Here is a 6,151-nt window from a genome sequence, read left to right as displayed (position 1 = left end):
GCTGTTTTACTTATTTTCATTTCCAGTGCAGGGCATGCCAAAAAATGGCCAGACATTAGCCAATCCATTTTGCTGCTTTTGCAATCTGAATTTATGGTAGATGCTAGTACTGTATTAAAATTCTCCATTGACATTTCTCAGTGTTTTGCATATTTACTTACATTTCCTGTTAATCGAAATCAATTTTAGATGCTTGAGTGCACCTCTGCCACGTCCAGTGAATCATCACCACTTCCCTTCTCACCGTCCTTAACAACCGCTAGACTGTCTTCCACCCACCAGTGCCTAAACAGTGCACCCGATCCGGATAGATTCTTGTTCTAAAACTATATTAAACAACTAAATAGTACTAACCAATTTCCAGGCACTGTCCTAAGTGCATTATATATATATTTTTCACATAATTTTCATGCTATAGGTAGGCACCATTAGTATCCTCATTTTACAGATAAGATAAGGATTAGGTAACTCGCCCATGGTACAGGGCTAGCAAACAATAGAGTGAGGTTTCAGACGTATCCAGTCTAGCTCTAGCTTCTGTACTCATAACTACTGAATTGCACAGATCACAACATGGGAATTCTCTCTTTCTGAACATACATAAAAATAAGGTCAGGCTTATTTTTTCTCCTATCCAAGTACTAACCAGGCCCAACCCTGCTTAGCTTCCGAGATCACGGTGTGGCTGTAGACAGCTTATTTTTTCCTCAGTGAAGGAAGATACACAATGAAGGTGTTTGGTTCTGTGCTTACAGGCCCAGCTGCTTAAGGAGATGTTTCACAGTGAGCTTTAGAGCACTCTTGAGCCATTTGTCACCTTGTGACAATTAGAAGGAGATGAAGAAGATACATTCAGTGGAGGTCATGGTTATTATCTTTTTAATAGACAGTCCTGTTTGCTTCCTGTGAAGGCTTTCCTCTGAAGACTTGTCTTCCTCCGAGTTCCTGTATCCTTGAGCATCCTACTTCCTTGCTTTCTCCTTCCTGGTTTCTATTTTGTATGTCTTCCATTCGTCTTTCTAAAGTCCCAGTTTGTTCAGGGAAAAACAAATCACAAAGCCAAGTAAATACTTAATTACACTGAATATTCCTTTTTACATTAGTCATTTGCTCATACTGACTGGCTAATGAACGATGGATTCATTCAGTCATTCATGCAGACAACATTTGCTGTTTGCTCCTAGCTGTGATGATTTAACTTACTGATGGCATCATATATGCCCCCAAGGAACTTGCAAACTGGTTGAGAAAATAAAAAGTGTATTAAAATGGTTGATGAAGATGCTGTCTTTAACACCTATTGATGGTGTGTAATCACCCCTAAATAATCAGTGGCATAGTAAATTCAGGATGATAACTTGCCTCGGGATAATCTCAATAGAGCAATGAAAAAGGACAGCTCTCATTGTTGACAGTACACTAAGTAAGAGGCTTTTAGAGTGTGAGTTCCCTCTTCCCTTTATTTAAAAGACTTTTAAGTCTTTAAAAATATATTTCCCAGGGCTCCTGACAAGAACCAAAACAGTCAAAATCAGTTTTCTGAACCAGAGAAAAATATCTCTACCCAATGCCATCCAGATAATGCACATCCTGTTCTGAACTGTCCTCCTGGTGGCATTGGCCTATCTTTCTGCAGCAGCTGCTGGTGGAAGATGATGAGCTTCACTTGTGTTTGCCATGCAGGAATGCAGGAACATAAGCAAGACAGACACTGTCCATGCTGCTCTGCTGAATCCTTGCTTTCCCTTCTTTTGGATACGTATCCTGAAGTGGAATTGCTAAATCATATAGTAATTCCGTGTTTAATATATTGAGGAGTCACCATACAATTTTCCATAGTGGCTGTACCATTTTACATTCATATCAGCAATCTACAAGGGTTCCAGTTTCTCCACGTCCTCATCAGTACTTTTTATTTTTTGTTTGTTTTTTGATAATACCATCTAGTGGGAATTAAGTGGTATCTCATTGTGGTTTTAATTTGTTTTTCTCTAATACCTAGTGACAGTGAGCATCCTTTCCTATGATGATTGGTCATTTGTATACCTTCTCTGGAAAAGTGTCTATTCATGTCTTTTGCCCATTTTTGGAATGCGTTGTTTTTTTGTTGTAGAGATATAGTAGTTCTTTATGTATTATGGATATTAACCCTTTATTGATAGGTGATTTGCAAAACTTTTTACCAATTGGTGGGCTGCCTTTTCACTGTATTAATAGTGTCCTTTGATGCACAGAAGTTTTTAATTTTGATAGAGTCCAACTTAACTATTTTTTCTTTTGCTGCCTGTGCTTTTGGTGTCGTATCCAAGAAGTCATTGCCAAATCCACCTTTTCTGTTTAGGTTTTTGACCATTTCAGTTACTATTTGCATATGGTATAAGGTAAAGGTCAACTTCATTCTTTGGCTTGTGGATATCCAGTTTACTCAACACCATTTGTTGAAAAAACTGTCCTTTTTTCCCACTAAATGGTCTTGGCACCTCTGTCAAATCATTTGCCCATATATGCAAGGATTTACTTCTACGCTGTCTGTATTCCATTCCTTTGGTCTATCTATTTGTCTTTATGCCAGCACCACACAGTTTTGATTACAATAGCTTTGTGGTAAATTTTGAAATCAGGAAATGTGAAATGAGATCTGCAACTTTGTTCTTTTTTCAAGGTTTCTTTGGCTATTGCCAATGGAAGTATTTAGAAACTTGACACAGAGATTATAAGAGTAATATGGAGGTATCAAGATGCGAGAATAGTCAAACAATTTTTTTTTGAGACAGTCTCGCTCTGTCACCCAGGCTGGAGTGCAGTGGCACAATTCTCTGCTAGGTTCAAATGATTGATTCTCATGCCTTAGCCTCCCTAGAAGCTGAGATTACAGACATATGGTACCACACCTGGTTAATTTTTATAGTTTTATTAGAGATGAGGTTTCACCATGTTGGCTAGACTGTTCTCAACTCCTGACTTCAGGTGATCTACCCACCTCAGCCTCCCAAAGTGCTAAGATTACAGGTGTGAGCCATAGCGTCCAGCCCCTATTTCTTCTTTTACTTCAATTGTAAAGGGTAAATTTTGAGAGAGAAAGTGCAAACCAAGGAAAAATTGCATACAGAATGATCTGCGACATGTAGACTGGTCCCATAAAGAACGTTGCTCTCTGCTAGGGATATTTCCAGCTGGAAGAGGACAGTAGACAAGTTAAATGGAAGGTAATTCTCTATGCCCATCTGTTAGATGTGTCATGTACTAAACTGTCTTAGATTAGTTAAATGTGTACAGTGTCAGTGTCAGGAACTGATGAAGAACATTAGGCACAAGTTAGACCAGCAATCGAAAAAATTAGTTTCTTTTTCTTTTTCTTTCTTTTTTGAGACAAAGTCTTGCTCTATTGCCAGGCTAAAGTGCAGTGGCCTGATCTTGGCTCTCTGTAACCACCATCTCCCAGGTTCAAGCGATTCCCCTGCCTCAGCCTCTTGAGTAGCTGGGACTATAGGGGTGCACCACCATGCCTGGCTAGTTTTCTGTATTTTAGTAGAGATGGGGTTATCTCTTTCCAAATGTAGAGATTTTCTGGCTTCAGTGAAATTTTCTTCTGTGCTCTTTCCTGAGTCACATACATCGTACATAGTACTATTTTAATATCTGCATCAAGTATTCCTGACTCTGGTAGGAGTCAGACATAATTTGTTGATTTTGGATAAACTACTTTTGCATCTAGAATTGCATGTCAGAAATTTGCATCTCATTATACCCGGGGGCAATATTCAAGATAGGTAACAACTGGATGGGATGGGAGAAATATAAGCCATAGAACTGAACAGGGTCTTGGAGCCTCCTAGAGGAAGAGGAAACCGACTCTTTAGTCAATGAGGTTTGGGGAAGGGGAGAGGGAAGTGGTACCAGCAGGCTCAGCACATTGTTATTATATTTACCGACTGGTATGGAAATAGTCCAGAACTTAAAAACCAATTGTACTGGATGAATATTTGAATCATAATTCCCTTGCTAAACATTTTATGATTTGTCTCTTTAACTCAGTTTATTTCTTTCCATCCCTCTACAGTGTAGAGTTTGCATGTCCAAGTTTCAAAGCCAAACTACCTGCATTCACATTTCAGTTCCCACTTATTAGCTGAAGGACTTTGAAAAATTACTGATCTCTCTGGATTATTACAACCTGGCAGCTTGTTTCTGAGGATCAAAGATAATGCCTTTAAAGTGTCCAGCACTGTTCCTGGAACCTAGGAGGGTCCTCAATAAGTTATAATGCCATATGAAGTTTATTTTTATTATTACAGCTGAGGAGCTGTTTGGTTTTCCTTATTCTAGTATTCGTGGGCTTCGTTACATTTGCTCATTTATTTATGCAGGTGTCAAATATTTTTGCAAATTCCCGCACTATTTTGTTTGTTGTCTGACCTCGGATTCAAAAGCTAGAACCTCTCCTCTGTCATCTTGATTATCTTGGATACAACCTGCAGTGCCTGGAAATCCCATTTCAAGCTTGAAAACCTCCAGCACAGCAAAGGCCAGGAGCCAGTCAGCTCTCCCAGATCACCACTGCCCTGAGTGTGGCTTTGAACAGAAACTTCAATCAGCAGGTGAGGCCTGTCTCAGTGATATGGAAATAGCCGGGCAGGAGCTTCTTTGTTACTGTCAATGCCTGATGATAAGACTGTAATCCCAGCACTTTGGGAGGCCGGAGGCGGGTGGATCACGAGGTCAAGAGATCGAGACCATCCTGGTCAACAAGGTGAAACCCCGTCTCTACTAAAAATACAAAAAATTAGCTGGGCATGGTGGCGCATGCCTGTAATCCCAGCTACTCAGGAAGCTGAGGCAGGAGAATTTCCTGAACCCAGGAGGCGGAGGTTGCAGTGAGCTGAGATTGCGCCATTGCACCTCCAGCCTCGGTAACAAGAGCGAAACTCCATCTCAAAAAAAAAAAAAGAAAAAAGAACATTTTAGAGTAGTGAATATGTCTTCATGGCTCTCTGCTTATATGCAGCTCATTCTCTTGCATTTTGAAACTCTCTGGGCTATCTGATTTATCTAATGAATGATAATAAAGCCATGGCTACCTGCTATGGGAATGTGCTGGATTCTTTATCTGTATTATCTCATAAACTTGTGAGGTAGCTATGATATTTCCATCTTCCAGAGGAGAGAACTGAGGTACAGGAAGGACAGTACTCACCTAAGATCATATGTTGGAATCTGAGGTATAAATTAATTAAAATACGTTTCAGTGTGTGCACTATTCGAGTAACATATGTGAAAAGAAAGTATCTTGAGACCTCAAAATCACTACGGAGAACTCGAACTAGAAACTGATTAAGGTAAATCTGCCTCCCATTCTATTCAAAATTATCCCTGCGCTCACTGAGATAGATTCATATCTGATTGCCTCCTTTGAAAAGGCTAATCAAAAACCCAAAGAAATGCGACCATTTGTCTCTGACCTGGAAGCCCCCTCCCATTTGCTTTGAGTCTTTCTGCCTTTGCTTCAAGTTGTCCTGCCTTTCCAGACCGAACCAATGTACTGCTTACATATATTGATTGACGTCTCCTGTCTCCCTAAAGGTATAAAACCAAGCTGTGCCCTGACCACCTTGGGCACATGTTGGCAGGACTTCCTGAGACTGTGTCTCATCCTCAAACTTGCCAAAATAAATTTTTCTAAATTAACTCAGACCTGTGTCAGATTTTCCGGGTTCATACACACATGAGGATTACCAGATAGTTTTGTTTCTGGCAAAGTTGGACCTGATGTTAGAATTGAATTTTTTTTTTTTTTTTGAGACAGTCTTGTTTTGTTGACAGGTGCCAGGCTGGAGTGCAGTGGTGTAATCTCAGCTCACTCCAATCTCCGCCTTCTGGGTTCAAGCAATTCTCCTGCCTCAGCCTCCCAAGTAGCTGGGATTACAGGCATGCACCACCACACCCAGCTAATTTTTATGTTTTTTAGTGGAGACAGGGTTTTACCATGTTGGCCAGGATGGTCTCTATCTCTTGACCTTGTGATCCACCTGCCTAGGACTCCCAAAGTGCTGGGATTACAGGCGTGAGCCACCATGCCTGGCCTAAAATTGGATTTTTTTTTTTTAGTCCATTTCCTATGAATTAACTTTGCCCTTCAGCTACAGGCTGGCTG

Source organism: Callithrix jacchus, chromosome 18 (genome assembly GCF_049354715.1).
Source record: "Callithrix jacchus isolate 240 chromosome 18, calJac240_pri, whole genome shotgun sequence".
NCBI classification, from domain to species: Eukaryota; Metazoa; Chordata; class Mammalia; order Primates; family Cebidae; genus Callithrix; species Callithrix jacchus.
The sequence above is the reverse complement of the archived record's forward strand: the minus strand, read 5'-3'. Positions refer to the sequence as shown.